Source organism: Eulemur rufifrons, chromosome 19, assembly GCF_041146395.1.
Source record: "Eulemur rufifrons isolate Redbay chromosome 19, OSU_ERuf_1, whole genome shotgun sequence".
In the NCBI taxonomy this organism is placed as follows: Eukaryota; Metazoa; Chordata; class Mammalia; order Primates; family Lemuridae; genus Eulemur; species Eulemur rufifrons.
This window is the reverse complement of record NC_091001.1, coordinates 53,194,610-53,214,423: the sequence shown is the minus strand read 5'-3', so window position 1 is coordinate 53,214,423 and position 19,814 is coordinate 53,194,610. Positions and strand designations below refer to the sequence as shown.

Below are 19,814 nucleotides of genomic sequence, written 5' to 3'. Positions count from 1 at the left end.
AGCTTCAAGCATGTCCATTCCCTAGACAGTGCACATCGCACTCATCATGTAAGTATACACCCATTCCCACCCCCCACCCCCCATCCCCCCCGAGTCAGAACTTCAAGCGTGTCCATTCCCTAGACAGTGCACATCGCACTCATCACCTAGGTATAGTAAACTGAGACATAGATAAGAAAACTAATTTACCCACATTCACCTAGTTGATAAGTGGGAGATTAGCAGTTGGAGCTTAGTTCTGCCTCCAAGAACTGTTGGGCCCCTCCCACTATACCTAGAGACCTCCATAGAGAACATTAACCACAGGTTCATTGCCTAAGAAGTAGAGAAACAGAGAATATGGAATGTGTGATAATTAGATGATGACTCAAGTCAATAAGGAACATTTAAATGAATAAAAATTAGTATTACTTTAGGAAATAAGAAAAATTTGCAATTTCTTCTTATAGCTGTTTCTATTTTGACATTATATACTATTTGTCAGTATACATCTACAAATAGATTTTGATTGTTGAATGCTTACACTTGATCTGCTGGGTCATTCTTCAGCGTGATGATCTGTTGATGTAAAGCTTTGTCTACATTTAGTCAATGGAGAATTGCATGTCACTCATATGCTGGTGCCTCTTCATAGTCATCAATGCCTAATGGTATATAAAACCATTTTTTTTTTGTAAACAAACCTTTGTTTGAATGACTCATTATATATGTTGTAAACAATATTGGTAGCCTCCCGTATATTGAGGTAAAATTACTTTGCAGCATTATTTGAAGAAAATTACTCCCGGGTAGTTTGCATTAATTAATGGCTATCTTTCCTAAGATTGTTTAGGGAGAAGTATATATGGAGATACTGAACATTATGAAAGGACGTATGCTACCTAATGTCACAAAATAACTTTTGGACACTGTACTGCAGAGAACACTTACATCAGGTGTAATTCTAGGGGTTATCTTCCAGGGAAGCTGACACATGTAATTATTAAGGTAGTTTTGTCATGCACGCTGCCAGGCCATAGGATATTTCAAATAGTCTGATGACTCTGGATTCAACTTCTGTTAGATTGTTAAGGTTCCCATAAAAATTTGAAAAATAGATCATTAGCATAGGAGAATCAAGCCGTCTCATGCTGAACATTGTGCTAGACACTATATTGAAATTAATACTCTTCTCAAAACCGTTCGACAAAAATGGAGATTATTGTCTTTATTTCAAAATGAGGAAAATGATGATACTTCCATGGTCTTAGTTTCTTTAATCTTTGTTTTCTTTCTTTTTGAATTTGCCGTGTCCTGTCCAAAAGAGGCATGAAATAGAAAATCCAAATAGCAAAATGAGTGTTAAGCCTATTGATAGTTGGCATCAGGATATTTTAAAGGCCAGTTAGAAGTCATTTCATTACATTTCCTTATTTTAGAGATGAAAAACAAAAAAGGTCCTTCGAGGCTGAGGCCCAGTGTCATCCAAGCTGGTTTATAGTTTAGTAGGGGTTAGGAACAGATCTCACACTCCATCACTCTTTTTGCTTCAGGGCATATTCCTTTGTATGTCCTATTTTTGTATGCCAATTGGGATGCAGACAACATTCTTATTTAAGCTTGGTAGGTGACAAAAAAACTGTTCCTAGCTCTTTTCCCCATTCTTGGTCAATTTACTTTTCCTTTTCAAAAGCAAAATGTGAAAAGTATTATAAAAGGGCTTACACTGGAGTATATAGTAGAGCTAAGAACATACTCAGCTGCCTGCACTCTGAGCCTCTCCCTCAATGCCCCTCCCTCCCAAGTACTGGGAGGGCAAGGTGAGAGTGAGGCTGGCATCACACTAAGCTTTAAGAGAGTTTTACTTCAAAAGCTCTCACTCATGTTGTAAGTTTCAATAATTAATATGGCTTTATGTACTTGTTAATTTAAAAGCGGCAATCAACGATCTCATTTAAGAAACTTCTTGTGTTTTAACATTTCAACTATCCCATTTTATTTGAATTGTGTCTGAATATATAATTTTATTCTCAAATGTGATTAAAAATATCTCACGTAAGAAACAGATTTACAGCAAACTGTATTCTATATCATGAATGGAATTCTAACTAGAGCATTGAATTTCTTATTCTTAGTTGTGTGCCCTTTCCACTTGGCAATAGTATTTCACATTAGGTTTTACCAAGGTCAACTAACATAATAATTACTCAGAAGATAAAAGAATGCTTATACTTCAAACACAGATCACTGTGTTACCCACTGACCTTGACTAAAGAAAGAGTTCATGCAGCTCCTCATTCAAAGACTGAGCTCAGTAAGTAAACAAATGTGAAAAATGTAAATATTTTTGTTGGCAGCTTTGAGAATTTAATTTCTCATTGAAATTTTAGAAATTCACTTACTCTGACACCTTTGTGGTTCTAGAAATGGATCCATTACAATATTTACAAAGGTCCCCTTTTAAAATTATTGTCAAAACATATTAACCTTACCTTTCAAAAGAGAATTGGACTAGAGTCCTTGCTTGTATTTTAATTTACCATTGTCTTGTTTTTATGATTGAGTAGTGCATTCTCCTTAATAGAAATAGAAGATTCTGCTGACTCATTAATGAAACAGGTTCTGGAAGTTATTTTCTAGTAATAATGATGTATGTATGTGGAGCCATCCCTGTTCTCTCATTTGTCACCATTGGCATTTGTTCAGTAACTGGGAAGGGCTCGGGAATGAACCTGTGGCTCAGGATCAGAGGATTTCCTCCATGTAGATCTATCTAGTTCATAGAAGATTTATAATGGTGAACTTGACCTCCCTAGCAGAATGCACCATTGTGTGTACTGGTGTACTGACCCAGACTAGCAGTTTTGTTCTTGGTTCATCGTGCATCTGAAAATAGGAAGCCATGGCTGCCTTTTTGGTCTAGTCTAGTGCATCAACAAACATAAGATGATAAGGATGGCTTCTAGTTGTTTTTTGAATTGAAGCCAGTCCCCTGATACATTCCTAGTTACATTGCTGTGCACAAAATGAGCCCTCAAATGATGTGTGATGAATATGCATTCAGAAGGTTCTAATGCTAAAACCTACTTCTCTGATATGCAGCCTCTGACACCGTAGCTATTTGCAGTGTAAAGAAAGCCAAGTGTTAACATCTTTTGTTTTTTTATATGTAAGATGGTACAATGAAATGGAATTCAAAGCCAGAAAAACCTATCTTTAAATACTGCCTCCCCTAATTGGGTTACTTATGTAACCTCTCTTTGAGCCTCAGTTTTTAAATCTGGAAACTGGATATGATAATATATATATATATATGTATATCATAGATTGGTTTTACTATTAAATGGTAAATCAGTGTTTGGAGATGTTAATTTTTATTGGAGGCAGTCAATAAAAGATTTTTTTGACTTACCTAGTTGTAAAATATATAAAATAAAATCAGAAGGACATTTGTGAATCACTGAATTTACCTATATCTTTCTATCTCCTGTGTTAAGATACTCTGCATGGATGCAGTTTTTCTGATTCATAAAGATCTTCACCAGAGAAGGAACTTCCATAGCCTTTTTGGCAGACTATTCTAGGACCTAACAACACTCACGGTCAGGGAACTCTTTCTCATATCTAAATCCCTGTTGCTCCAATTTATGCTCATTCCTTCTTGCACCATCCTCTGTGGAAATGTAGAATAGGTCACTTTTATGTTTATTGTGCTCACAGTAACCCTCAATACATAAATTTAATAATGGCTGAATTACCTTTGAGTTTTCTGTTTTTCATAACCTAAAATTTTTGCTTGAAAGGAGAGTATCAAGGCCTGAGGTATCCCTCTTAATTTTGATATATGCATTTATTTTCTTGCTGTGTATTATCATTGGTAATCAGTAAGATGCACTTTTTTTCAGAAAGTAGAAAAGAATGTGTTGGGTGAGCTCTGAATGGAATTTAAGCCAGTATCCAGGAGAGCTATCTTAGAGGAGCTAATAGGGATGCACATTTGAATATTAAATGTAATTCGCTTTTTAGATTAAGTTTTAAAAATGACCTGTGCTTATAAGTTGCCTATTTAGTTTTAAACTCATTGCATTTTGAATGGTCTCATTTGCATTCTGTTACCTAAAATTTGAACTACTTACTCCCTGTGTATGGAAGACTCTCAAGGAACATATTAAGTCCTTGGAAAATTATATTAACTTCTTTAGTTCTGGCTGTCTTTCTGCTTTCAAAATGATGTCTCTGCTTATGGTGGCTTAATCTGTATGAACTGATATGACTCTAAAATCCATCATATAATTCCTCTCTTTTCATCCTAGATTCGTATGTTCAGTTGAATTGACTACTCTGCAGCTGTGTCTATGTAGGGTTGGCTTCCTAAAATTGTGTTGACACCTATTATTTTGTTAATGTACTATTGTGGTGCTGAACCTAATTAAGCAAAAACTTCCAGTTTAGTAGAATTATCTGTTTAGCTGTACATAGGGTTCTCCTGGTGAAGTTTGGGCTTGATTTTGTTTTTAAATATAATGCTCATTTCACAGCATTGCTCAAACTCTCCAAAGTGTTTACACTCATACGGATATGTACATATATAAACATTCACACAGAGACACTCCCACATTTCAACCCAGAATATGGTTATTAGCATATTTCTAGTTCTGTACAGATTTTTCTCAAAAAATTTAGATAATATTCTTGGTATGTTTAGGTAGTTTCCTAGGCTAGTGAAAGCTTACTTTTTAATTATAAATGCTAATAAGTGTTATTAACTCACCACTGAACATGGTGCCATTATGCAGACTGATTCCACCATTTAGTGATGCAGAAATGATTGTCTCATTATTACTTATAACTTAATTAGCTATCATTTTATATTGACAATGTCATTGCATGAATATCTAGTCTAATAACACTCATAGTAGGTACCAGAATTCAGGTTTTATGAAACTATTCCTTATTTTTCACTTTATCTGTTTATGTTCATTGATTAAACACTTTTATGGTATACAGTAGTGCTGTGAAGATTTAATGAAACAGCCTTTATAAATCCTGCCCTAAAGGTCCTTGCAGTGTAATAGGAAAGGTAGCAAATGTAAAATAATCATTATATATGGTAGAAAGTACTCCATTCCATATAGAGCTATAGAAACTCAGGGTACCAGAAAGAACTAATTTTCTGTTTGGTAAATTAGAATGGGCTTAGCCAGTATGTGAAAGATGACAAGGGTTTGGGCAAAGGGAAGTGAGATGGTGTGGGGGAAGACATACCCAAAGAGCAAACTGTGAGCCAAAACTTACATGCAGATAGATTCAGAGATTTTGTGGAAGATGTGGGAACTGTTTATTTTTTTGGAACTGTTTATTTTGATTGGAACTTGGGTAACATGGTGAATAAGGATAAAGCCCGACAGTGAAGGCCTTGAGTGCCAAATGAAGGAGAAAGATCCAAGTGTAGCTCCTTTGGAGATCATGCTAGAGATGTTGAAAATGTCTATGTTCTCTCACTCATTCTCTCTCTCTGTATGTCTCTTTCTGTTTCTCCCACCCCACCACTCTCCCTCACTCTTCTCATCTTCAGATCGTTAGCTACTGAAAGGTTAATCCTTGGTTTTTATATACTCAGCACCTATTGTTGTAGGTGCTTAAAAAGAATTTGATGAATGAATGTTGAATAATTAAGGTTGAACTTTACTCTGTAGATAGTTGAAAGGTAGAGCATGTTTTAGACTAGTAGCTTGGGAAGCTGAACTTGCAAAAGAATGTAGCTAGCATTACTGCATTAAAAAAAAAAAGAAAAAAAGAAAAGAGCTGATATTGCAATTACATTGTCAAAGGCTGGTTTTCTAGTATGTGCAATTGTTTTCTAAATCAGATTATGCAAATCACTGGGGAACTTTTCAATATGGCTGACCTTACTCTTTGTAGTTTATGATTTGGTGGTTCTAACTAAGGATCTGGATTTTGGTCGTGATATTTTGCCAGGTCTTGGAACCCCTGATGCAAGTGAGATATAATGAGAGCCTGGCCTCATTTCCTCACGGAAATGGAGGACAGAGGGTACACGCAAGAAATATCACAGAGATATAGATAACTAAACTTGAGAAGAACTTTTTTCCTCATGGTAGGAAAGAATCAAAGCTGAAACCAGGCTGTCAAACCTGGGAGGAGTGTAACATCATTAATGAAGTAGTGGTGGTTCATGTGTGCTGACAGAGATGACTGGCTGCAATTTGGATAGACAGAGAGTGGGCAGAAGTAGGAGCACCTCTGGGAGCTCCATCCAGCAAAGGATTCCAAGGGAGCTTGGAAAAGAGGAAAGAACTGGTGTTAGAGAGTTTAAGGTTAATTATTATAAAGGATATGATAATCATGATTATGATTATGGTAAAATAAGTAATACTAATTGTAACATAAACTGATTTATATGCCAGGCCCTACTAAGAAATTTATATATAACATCTCATATCACCCTTACAGAAACTGTGGAAAATGTCCAATTTATGGAAAAAAAGTTGGGACTCTGAGAAGTTGGTTTGCCTGTGATCAAACAGCTAGTGTATGTGTTCTCTGTATTTTTGATGACTCCAGCACCTGGTGCACTGCTCCAAGAAAACCTTTGTGCCTTAGTGACAAAACAGTAGAGAAAGGTCTGCTACAGGATTTTTTGATTATCTTAGTTGAAAGAGAAAAATGACAGCTTGGAGAAAGTAGGATTTTTACCAGTATCAAAGGCTTCAGAGAAGTAAATTAGTATTAAAACTTGGGAAAATCTACTGGCTTTGGTAATGAGGATGTCATTAGCAACCTTGGCGGTTAGAAGTATGTGAAATGGAGATGGAAAAAAAGATGAATTACAAGGTATTGGAAGTTTGTCTTCAGAGACCAGGAGAGGTTGAGCATAGCAGCTCTATCAGCAGGTTGGTGGTCATGGAAAAGGTGGAAGAGGGGCTATTTATGAATGTTCAGGGTAAAAATGTCCACACAGAATACAGAAATAGCCTTGGAAGCATCTGCTTGTTAGATGACTTTAAAAGTATCATTGAAATTGACTCTAATTCAGGTTACTTGCTTCTAAAGGTAGAAAAAACAATAGGAGATAGCGGCAAGTGTGGAGGTTGGATGGCTAATGATGTAACTATTTTATGCTCTTGCCATTAAGAAGAAAAAGGAGGATGGATATTAAAAAGAGACTTTCCTTTTAAAAGTCTCTTAAACCTCTTAGTTTTGAGAATTGAGTGTGAATATGGTAGACAAGAATCTTAAGTACAAAATAATTTAAAGAGCCACAGACAGAAGCTGAGTGTGAGTATATCCTGGAAGTGCCTTAGGTTACAGGAAATGCTCACCATGACCTATTTATTCAAACTCAGGTCTGTTCATTTATGTCCATGTGTGAAGAAGCATCCCAAATTTCACTTAGTATTAATACTTCCTTGTATTTTGTTCTGAATTTTATCATTTTAATGCTTGTTTTTCATTTTTATTGAGATACAATTAGTATACCATAAAATTCACCCTTTTAAAATGTACACTACAGTAGTTTTTAGAATATTTGCAAAGTTGTGGAACTGTTACCACTATGTGAGTCCAGAACATTTTCCTTAGCCCCAAAAGAAACCCCATACTCATTAATTAATAATCACTCTCCATTTTCCCCTGCCTCCAGCCCCCCATCTGCACGGTGTTTCTCTAGATTTGCCTGTTCTGGGCATTTTATATAAATGGACTTATATGATATGTGATCCTTTATAGTCTGGCTTCTTTCTGTTCTCATACTGTTTTCCAGGCTCATCTATCTTTTAGTGTTTATTAGTACTTTATTTCATTTTATGGATAAATAATACACTCTTGTATGGATATATCACATTTTGTTTATCCATTCATCAGTTAATGGGCATTTCAGTGTTTCCACTTATTGTCTATCATGAATAATGCTGCTATGAATGTTAGTGCACAAAATTTTTTTTATGAACATGTATTTTTATTTATCTTGGGTATATACCTAGGAATGGAATTGTTTGGTTACATGATAACTCAATGTTTCATTTTTTTTAACAACTACCAAACCATTTTCTAAACCTACTGTACCATTTTACTTTCCCTCCAGAAATATGAAGATTCTAGTTCCTCTACATCCTTGTTATTTTTCATTTTTTGTGATTATAGCTGTGCTAGTGAGTATGAAGTGGTATCTCATTGTGGTTTTGATTTGCATTTTTCTACTGACTGATGATGTTGAGCATCTTTTTACATACTTGGTGGCTATTGTATATCATCTTTGGAGAAAGGTCTATTCCAATCCTTTGCCCATCTTTAATTGAGCTATTTGTCTTTTTATTGTTGAGTCGTAATAGTTCTTCATATATTCTGGGTATTTAGACCCTTATTAGATATGTAATTTAAAAATACTATCTTTTATTCTCTGGGTTGTCTTGTCACTTTCTTGATGTCCTTGGTGTCCTTTGAAGCACAAATGTTTTTAATTTTGATGAAATAAATTTATCTGTTTTCTTGACTTTGTGGTGTCATATCTAAGAAACTATTACCTAATTCAAAATCACAAATACTTATACCTATGTTTCCTTCTGAGGGTTTTATAGGTTTAACTTTTATGTTAAAGTCTTTGATCCATTTTTAGTGAATTTTTGTGGATAGTAAACATCCAGGGGCATTCTTTTGTGTGTAGACATCCAGTAGTTTCAACACTATTTGTCTTCAAAGGGCAGTTGACCATAAATGTAAGGGTTATTTGTGGACTCTTAATTCTATTCTATTAATAGAATATTAATCTGTATGTCTGTATGTCTGTCCTTATACAAGTATCATACTGTTTTGATTACAGTAACTTTGTAGTAAGTTTTGAAATAACATCATCTGTTAATATTAACCACCATAACATTTATGATTGCTATTTTAAAGTTTGTGTTTTTGAATAACATAGTTAAGTAGAATCATTTGCTAGTTTATGTTCTTAGTTCATCACCCTGACTAAAAAGTTATTTGATAGGTCTTTGCTGCCTCTTATTTCTCTAGCTGGAGACAATCAGTCTAAATAGAAATTAATGACTGTGATCGCAAAAAATGTAGAAAAATTAAAACATTACTTAGCATTTCAGGTCTACAATTTAAATAGGGTTTGTTGCTAATTGTACCATAAATGTTATTATTATTTTTTTTTTTTGAGACAGAGTCTCACTTTGTTGCCCAAGCTAGAGTGCCATGGTGTCAGCCTAGCTCACAGCAACCTCAAACTCCTGGTGTTAAGCAGTCCTACTGCCTCAGCCTCCCGAGTAGCTAGGACTACAGGCATGCACCACCGTGCCTGGCTAATTTTTCCTACATGTATTTTTTTAGTTGTCCAGCTAATTTCTTTCTATTATTTTGGTAGGGACAGGGTCTTGCTCTTGCTCAGGCTGGTCTTGAACTCCTGAGCTCAAACGATCTGCCCGCCTCAGCCTCCCAGAGTGCTAGGATTACAGGCGTGACCCACCGTACCGGCCTACATATATTATTTTAACCTTAACAATTATGGAAACACATGTGTAGCATGAAAAGAAATGCTTTGGATATATATTGTTTTTCTAACCATATTCATGCAATTATGCATATGTGAAACTTTCTCCACTGAGCAGTGTGATATCACTTTCCTTATTATTAATTTGAAAGAACACATTTAGATAAATTAGAATTAGATGTTAAAAAAGCTGAGTTTTTATTTGATGCTAAAATCATGTGTGTGTTTGTGTCTGTGTGTCTATGTGTCTTTGTGACAGTGAGATAGAGAATGCTAATGAAACTTATTTTCTAAGATTTTACTTGTTTCTAAGATATGAATGTGAGTAATAAAATATACAAACAATATAAGCACTTGCATATCAAGAATATGTGTATTCATGGTATAGTACTTGGAGTATGATAAATAAAGTAAAAATCTAGCTGACGTCATCAGGTATGTGGTTCAACATATTTTACAAACATTGTTTTGTTAGGCATTTGGAAAATAAATACCTAGCAATAAAGATACATTCTTTTCTTCTCTCAATGTTGTTTTCTCTTCTGAGTGTATATGATACATATATTTATATGTACATATATTTATATGAAAAATGTGTTCATTGTTCTCATATAATTTACAGTGTGATTCAGGATTGTTTGGTCTGGAGAGACATAGAACAAGCTCTAGGTAATAGCATTCCCTTTGTCTTCTTTAGACAAAAATTGATTTTTGAAAACAAAATTTGTACTGTACATGTAACCATCAGGACCATAGTTGGTTGTGCTTCAAGTTCACTTTGTAGAGAAGAGTGTAATAACACTGCTCAAATTACATCCCTTTCTGTCAATATCATTGTTGGTCTCCAGTGGGTTGTGATATGTAAGTCTAGGAGTTTGGGTGGGACAGGATTCATATTTGGTCAAAACAACCTTATTTTACTCATGTGGAAAACAGATATATAAAATTTGGTGCTAATTATGCAAGTAGTTATTTCCATGTATAATTTATGAATTTTTTGAAAATCCTATGCAAAATATGGAAAAGGCTTTGAACCATATATTGTTCTTTAAGCCAACTTGTAATTATACTATGTGGAACTCACCAAATGTACTGGTGCAGCATGGATTTAGTTTTCATTAATTTGGAAAAATCATACTTTGCTACATTGTACATTGGTCATCCAAAGTCATTATAGTGAAGGCAATCAGATGTTAGATTGCCTGGTATGTTTCTGCTCTCAGGTTACATTGTTGGTTGGCATAGGGCTTGGGTGTTGCTCTTTTCCAGCCTCCCAATATAAAAGCCATCTCCGTGAGGCATTCCTGGAGCCCAGTATGAACAGAGGGCACCAATGGAGATGGCTTGGGAAGCATTCCTTTCCTCCAATCCCAGTTTGGCTCTTCCACATGTAAGTTTATGTCACCTACTTTCACCATTACCCAAAATAGGAATGCAGCTGCCCTTGTTATAGGGAAGTGATAAAAAATGCATGCTGAGCTGATGTAAAAAATATCCTATTAAATTTCATTTTATGTTTTTATTATATACTTTTAATGATCCAACGATTTTTAAAGAATAAATGTCAACGAGAAACTCAGGTCCTAACTCTGTGCTATTTAGTATTCCATGGTATATCGTATATATTAGTGGAAGACAGTCTCCAAAAGGTGAGCTAATAATAGTCACTGCTCATTGACACATTTTAATAGAGGTTCTTTAGGAGACAGAATATTTTAAGCTGGAGGTGGTAAAAATTGAATTTTCTTTCTAAATAGAGGGGCTTACACATTCTTAGCTTATTTTAGAAATCCTACTCTGGAGACCATACACATTTGCATTGATTTCCATGGGACAGAAGGGACGTTAATTGACACCTGATCTCACTAGTCTTGTTTATAACACATTTGTACTACACATTAAAGTTTTTAAAAATGGTGAGCTCACCCTTTTCCTCAAGCATATCTACAGTTGGTTTATTAGGTGGGGCAAAGAGAAGAAAGAATGATGTGTCATGCTTTGCTATTCCCTAGAATGTATCCTGAGGTTTTTGGGTTGTTTTTTTTTTTTCTTTCTTTTGTTCTGGAGTTCATTCATCATGCTGCTGATATTAACAGCTAATAGCTTGTAGATCCTTCATTCTCTTCATGTATTTATTTCAGTTGAGCTATTTTAATTAAATACTGTTTTTATTTACTTGTTTTCTGTTTATTTTCTGCATCTCCCACTGAAATAGTAAACTCCATAATGGCAGAGAATTGCAGTAATCATAAAGGACATAGAAGGCCATACTAAAATGTGAATCTTTATCTTTTGGGCAGTGGGGGAGAGCCAAGATTTCAGTGGGAGAATGACTTAATCAGATTTACATTTTAGTTTAACTACAGTTAGAGTTTGGAGAATGATCTTGGTGGTCCAGTGGTGGGGGCAGGTCTGGACAGGGAGAGGACTTAGAGAGCTGATACAGTAAGGGCTGATGATGGTATGATTTAAGATATTAGTGGTAGGTTGGAGGCTCCCCTAAAGTATGTAAGAGATATCCAGGAAGTAGAATCCTTGGGGCTTGGTGCCTGACTGATGTAAGTGGTGAGTGGAAAGAAGAATCAAGGTCATTCCCATGTTTCTTTTTGTACAACTGTTGAAGTCATGGAGAAGGAGAAATGGTTATTTTGTATAGAATATAAAGAATTCAGTTACAGTTTTGTTTCTTGTAAAGTTCCTGAAGGCTGTCAAGAAGAAACATCCAGTGAGTTGTTGAAAATATGAATTTAGAGCTCAGTGGAGAGATCTGTGCTATGTTTAGATTTATTGAAGCATAAATGGTTATTGAAGCCACAATAAAGGAGATTTCCCAAGAAAAATACAGAGAGAAGGATAGAGGATTAAGGGTATAACAGTGAGGATTGTTAGCATTTATGGAATAAGCAGAAGAAATAGAGCCCAAAAAGACAAAAGGAAAATGCAGCCAGAAAGATGGGCAGTGTGAACCAGGCGAGTAGGATGCCATGAGAACATTTCTGGAAGTTTGTGAACAGTAGCATCAGATAATTCAGAGAAAGCAAGTAGGAGAACTAAAAGGTATCTATTAGACATTTATTGAGACAGCATTTGCTGGGGACCTATTGTTTGACTGTGGTCTTGTAACAGTCTTATGATGCCAGCCACCAGATTTCAAAGTATCACTACAATTAATTCATGATAACCTATCACTACAATTAATTCATGATAAACTATCACTACAATTAATTCATGATAACCCAGATTGTGTCTTCTGACTTTTCTCACCTTTTAAAGTTGAAGCTGCAAAGAAAGACCTTTCCCATGTTGCAGGAAGGAAAAAAAGTAAACAAAGGGCCAGCTTTTCTTTATTTAGGTCTCAATATTAGGAAAAAACACCTCTTTCGTATGAAAATTTATTTCATTAAGAGAAAAATGGAAATTTTCTTAATATTGCCAAACAAAGTGATTCTCCACTTTTGTTTTCAGGGAAGCGAAATCTGCTGCATATTGAAATTGATATGCAGACACCCGAAAGATGAAATGCTGACACACTTAATTGGTTTTTTCATTTTACTTTCTTGGTGTTGGCTATGCACCTAGAGAGGCAGTCATATGAAATAGTTATTATTTCAATGAAAGAAAATACAATAATTTTCATAAAATGATGGAAAAAATACAACCAGGAAAACTCTAGGAAAAAATGAAAATCCAATCCTATTTTTTTTTTCTTTTTTATTGGTACTCAGTTTTAATTCATATGTGCCCATTGCGATGATATGAAATACCTTTTGAGTTATATTGTATTTTGAAATTGAATCCTCCTTTAACTCCTTGTCCTAGAATTCCTTTCATATTTATAGTTCTTATAAAATTATATGTTAAAAACATAAATAGAATCTTTACAATTTGCACTGATCAATGAAACTCATGATAAAATATCAAATGTTCAACATTGATGAGAATATAAATGAAAATAAGATACTAGATCCAATAAATACACATTTGGGTAAACACAGAGAAGGCCTAACATATTAAATAAAGTAGATACTTTTTACACTATGCCTAAGGAAGAAAATTATTTGCTTTGTAGAAGAGAAAACTAAGTTGCAATAAGGAAATTTGTTTGACTAAGGCAAGTAACTTAAAGTAACTTAAAGAGCTTTGAGATTGCATAAGGCCAATTTAATGAAGTCCTGCTGCTGCTTTTTTTTTCCCTGCAAGTTGTCATCATTTGCAACACAGGCTCTTTGCCTAAAAGATGGAATTTTCCTTGATTTTTAAAATAAATCTTAATCTAGCACTTTTAGGTATTTACAACATACATGTTTTATCTATTTCCACATTTACTAGATACGAGATTTAGTGTGACTAAGGCCAGCTAGTCTGCTTGCCTTCACCTGTGTAAGGCTTTCAGATTCAGACTTTGTGCCCATTGCTCCAGCAAGAAGATCCCTCTACCTAGAATATGCCTCCCTTATTCTTCTTACATAATTCTGCCCAAATATGTAAGGGCCAACTTAACTATTGTTGGTTAAGTTGTTGTATAGCCTTGATTTCTCAGCCCAATTAAAATGAGTTGGATATTCTTTATTCTGGTTTGATGAGCCCTCCTTCCCAGACAAATAGAAGTAGAGATAATGAGTTCCCTGGAGTTGCAGTTTGAGACTGGGTGGGTATTGCTTGTGTTAAGGCCACAGAAGGTAGAGCCAAGTGATGTGTTTCACAATACACAGCACACTGGGAAGAAGCCAAGATCCAATAATGACTCATCAGTCTGAATGGTTCGGCCTTGAACAGAGAGTTTGAAATTGAGGGATGGAGGTGGCACCTGAAAAAAAAAAAATCACTGAGCCAAAGAAGACTAGGCTACTGTTGGAGAGTGCCTGGAGACTTGGCATGGCAGAAGGTAGGCATTGAAGACCCTGACCTGAGAGAACACCAAATTTTTAAAAGTTCATCGTATAACATTTATTACAATATTTTATTTACATATAGTAGGTTGGCAAATTCTTACCTTGCCTGCTGTGTTGTAAATGTCTTCAAAGTCATATTCTCATTCTCTTCTACACCCCATTCAGTCCAGCACACCATAAGTGCTAAATAAATATTTGTTTCATTACTGAGTAAATCTTGAACCTATTTTGTATTTAAAAAATGACATAACTTTTCTAATTTCTACGCTCAGAAATCCATTTAATCACTTATGCATTCATTTTTTGAAATAACTAATTATTATGTCTTGGGAATTGTACAGAAAAATATATTGCTTATTTATTGTGTTAGATAAAGTGACAAGTGTATGCACAGTGCATTTAGAGGAATCCTTGTGGAAGTAGCTGTTTTCTCAGGAGGAGGTTAAGGAGTCCATTTCAGCTGAGTGGTAGAATGAGCAGCATCTGCTGGGGAGCTGAAGTAGGGGTGCATGTGGGTGTGGGGGAGATGGTTCAGTAGCTGAATGTACTGGGGATTGAGAAACGAAAGGAGAGAGTAAATGCAGATGGAGACAAGTCATGAAGGCATGCCATGCTAAAGAATTTGAATTTTATTCTTTGTCTTGAGAAGCACTGAAGGCTGCATGAAGGGATTCAAATGCACTTCTTTCATTCTTCACTGCTTTACCTTTACCTAATTTTTGATGTCCCATTTCGCAAATACTTGCAGGATCTATGAGGTCTTACCACATTAAACCACCCAGCAATAATGGAGGATTTAACAACAGTGCCACAAATGTGACTTCCAAAGTTACTTGATGGTGGTATCTGCACTGGAAACTCCATTTTATTATTTAATAACTCCTTTACCAAATTTGAATTCAATGTCTGTTAGGTTTAAAACATATGTGGGCTGGGACTTTATTTTTTTTAATCTATTAAGATAAATATAAGACATTATGATTACTTCTTATGCTGAATCTCTTTCGAAATTGGTTATGTTGATATTTATTGTGGGATAACTAGGCTATACATTCTAAAAACACATTGTATTACTCTAAATTATTATAGCTGAAATAAAATATGACCATGGTTTATAATAATGAGTTAATTTGCAATAATGTTCTCTAGAACACTGTAAATAGAAGTCATTATGACCAGCCTTTATATTATAACGGCATTACTTTATAATATTTAGAAAATTTCCTCTATATCTTGACTCATAAATGTGTTAAGCCAGAACTTTCATATGATGGATAAATTTGTATCCACATGCTTCAATGATATCGCTATTATAACCCAGAGTAGTTACTTGCCTATCCTAATCTACTATACCTTGAAAGGTCTTCAGGAACATAGCTTCATCACTCTCTTCAGTGGCCCAATTCAGTGTTTTATTCCTCCTGCAGTCAACTTTCTTTTGGACAATATAACCAGTACCTCTTGGGAAAGCTCTTAATATCACAATTCCAGGTGTTTGTCAGGTACCCAGAAATAACTTTTCCTTTAAACATTTCTGGGATATATGATAAGGTACTTTTGCTGGACCCTTTGTAAACATGGGAAAGAATTTCTTACAAATAATTGTTGTTTAAAAATTGTTATCCCCCAATTTGGATAATGTCATTAAGAACCTGTGGATGAATTGCTGATTTTGTAACCTGTCAGCCTAGAAGAGTGTGATAGTACTTGTAGATCACGCTAAGAATAATTGAGGCTAGGCCTAGAATTCAAATCACTTTTCTAAATTGGAAAAAAGATGAGAAATAATCACAGTAAATTTCATTGAGGGCATGGTCAGAATAATAATTAGCTATAAATTTACAAAATGAGAATAACTCACTACATGTTTATTAAATAAAAATGTGAAAAAAAGATCTAGAGATCATTGTTGACTAAAATTAAACATGAGTTAGCACTTTTCTTTCTCATGAAATATGTAAATTATATCCTATACAGAGTTACAAAGCAAATGACACAGAATGTAATCCTGCCCTCAGGAGACCAGTGCAGAGAAAATATAAAAATAAAAGTTCCAAACTAAAGTTTGTATCTTTTTAACATTCATACGCAAAGGTGATTTGCTTGCTGTTGAGTTGTATGTCTGTGTGGCTGGTGGAAAAGACCAAATGTTAAACGATTTTGCACTATTTTATATCTGCAGTGATAACAACCCAGTTTGTTTTCTTCTGAGCTATCTCCTTGATGTATAGCCCAGAAAAATGTGGTTCATTAAATCACTGGAAGCACACTGACTCTAGAGGATTATGCACCATAATATGCTGCTTGATTTTTTTTGGCTTAAATTATTTCAACATTTTAAAAGGAATTGGGCCTATTTTCCATTTCTCTTTTGGAATGGTCAGGAACAGGTGTCTCACCTTGGAAATTATCTATTATTCTTGTAGTCGCCCACACTTTTACACTTTTAATCTGTTCATGGCTCCCCCACCCATCCCATCATCGGTTACACTGAATTATAATTTCAGAACAGGAAAGGGACTACAGTTCAATTACCTTCTGAGATATGGATCCCCTCTATAAGATCCCTGACAATTATCTGGAATATGTTTCCCATACCTAGAATGACAGAGAAGTTTCAAAGTTCTTTCAAATCTTGCTTCCTGCTATTTTATCTGTTCCTTTCTTTTTGTCCTTTCAGCTTTTAAGCTGGTTTTGATAGTTACCATGTCTGGATGTCTGCAAATAGCCTTCTAACTGATCTTTCTCTTCCATTTTTTCCCCTAGAATATCTTTATACTACTGTCTGACTAAAATTCCTAAAACACTTTGATCATATTGCTACCTTATGCAGAAACCTTCAGTAATTCCCCACAGCCTGCAGGATAAAGTCAGAACTCATTAACTTGAAATAATTTAGCCCCAACATGTATTTCTTGGTTTAACTTCACATTTTTTGGTTTTCCCAGCCATTTCTTCGAGCTTAGTTGGTCTACTCACTTCTATTAAAATTATATTGTTCTTTCTTATTCCAGTGCTATTGCTGATAGTATTTCCCTTCCTTTTTCTTCTTTCACTGTTACCTCCTTTTCATTTCAGCACTATCCATATTTTAAGACCCACATCAGTCCTTCTCTGGAGTGACTCACTCTAGACTACTACACCAACACACTGTGATGTCTTCCTTTTCTGACCTCCTGAGGTGCCCATTTTCAGCCTCATTGATTTGGTGCTTAATCATGAGCTAAATTGTGACAGTTTTCATATTTTTTTATTGAACTATAGTTTCTTTTTGGTATTGATGTTCAGTTTTTTCACATTTTTTAACTTGGCTCTCTGCCAGATTAATTTTATGAAATAGCATGGTGTAAAACAGATGATTTTGAGACTATATTTCACTAACTCTAGGAATTTTGGAAAATATGACCAGGGAAGGGAAAAAGGAGTAGAGTGAGGCTTGTGATTCCTACCAGGTTCAACCAGAACATCTCTCCTTTGGTCTGTTTTTTATGCTGAACTTCTGCATTTGATTATTTTTGAGGAAAATGTTGAGGCTAAACATGTTTGAAAGCTATGGGTATAGAGGAAGAGGAGCTCAGACTTGGAGAAAAGGGACTTGGGTTTTATGTCTGGCTTTACTCTTTCCTGTCCTGGGCTTTAGGTTCTTCATTTTAAAAATTATAAGATCAATGTATATAATCTTATATCTCTTCTCTAAATTTCTCTGAAGATACAAAAATTAGCTTTATTAAAATAGAATTTATTTTTAATTAATTTTTTTTTTCTGGGAAGAGTATATTTCTGTTATCAAGTTGCCTGCAGTTTTTGTTGTTACCCTAGCCAGAATGTTTCCCATATGGAACATTAATTATGTGATAGTTCAATATGAAAAAGTCACATTACATTTCACTTTTGAGTCTTGATTAAAACACTGTATATGGCATTTGCTTGCCTTTTGTTCCTCCATACCACTGATAAACTCTTCATTAGTATCCGACCAGAAGTCTTTCTGTGATCTTTAAAACACTAAGAACACTACCTTCAGAAACCAAAGGATTTTGGAACAAAAAGTTGTTAGATGCCTAAGTAATAAAAAACAAAATGAAGGCTAAATATATGTAAGCCCAGAGAATGCCATTCCTCACACTGAACCTCTTTCTTAACATCCCTTTCAAGATAGGAAGTCACCATAGAGCTAGGCAACGAGTGCCATTGCTTTGTGTAAGGCTAACAAAAGATATCTTACTTGTTTTGCTTGTTCTTAACCTCATACCTACAAATATTTAAGGGCACCTTCTATAATTATCACTACAGAAGAATTCAGCTTGAAAACTGGAAGAATTTGAAGCCTGAAATATACCTAGTCTGAAGTCTGCCCGTAAATTACAACCCAACTCAAAGGGAAGGCGTAGTGAAACAGATTGGCACCTGAACTTCAGCAGACATTGATAGAGTGCTGGTGTTCAGCAGGTTTCGGCAACAAACCAAAGTCTACAGATGAGGGATTAAGATTTCCCAAGAGTTAAACATAGAATCAAGATTTTTCTGATTCCTCTTTTGTACTTTTTAGAAAACAAAACAAACAGGAAACTATTAAAAACACAAAAAGATATTAAAATGGTAAGTCTTTTTGTGTATCACTGTAGTATAAGCTGTTTAAGGTTGTCTTAAAGAATAATAATCTTATCTTTTGGAAAAACAAGGTGCATGTTTTCCGTATTGATAGCACTTGTGAATTGGTCTTATAAGGGTTTCTGCTGCAGGTTCTAGCATTTGTTACAGAAATATTCCACCAGGAATTTTTGAATGTCTCTTGAGCAGTGTGGATCCTTTCCAAATTCCAGTAGTCTTTGATGCTCACCATTCGCACATTCCCCTCAAGCAAATCTGTCTTGTTTAAGAAGAGAATTATGGAGACATTCCTGAAAACTAGGTTATTGACAATTGTTTCAAAAATGTTTTCAGAGATTTGGTAAGCTGATTCGGTCAGTCAATCTTCCATAAGCACCTGGTCAAAATCACTTGCAGAAACAAAGAAAAGTATTGATATTACATGGTAGAAGCAAAGCAATCAATCCAATGTTTCCTTTTTGATCTTTGTTCAACAATATCAAGCCTTCTGAAAGGAACATTTTAAATTTCCATGTTGTACTCATGAATGCTTCTGGTGGGTCTTTTGGCAAGCAGGATCTTGTGATGGAATGTAGTCTGGCTCTCCAAATTTATCCAACAGCAAGGAAATATTTTTATAGATTCAACCAGTTGAAATTATCCATGCTGGTCATAGGAATTCTGTATGCCTATGTCTGTCCATAACTTTCTCATGGAAGAAAGATATTGTAAGCAAAGCAAAACCGTTCTCTGGTTCCCTGTACCTCCATGCATGGCAGGTTGTCAAATGCCATCATCTTGTCTCCATTGGTTTGAATGACCACCCAAGGAATATGCAACTT

General features: G+C 35.0%; 1 protein-coding gene across 3 annotated transcripts in view; it reads left to right on the top strand.

Moving 5' to 3' along the window:
• Positions 1-19,814, top strand: part of CTNNA2 (catenin alpha 2) — a 1,068,594-nt gene that overhangs the window by 38,322 nt on the left and 1,010,458 nt on the right. The window lies entirely within an intron of this gene.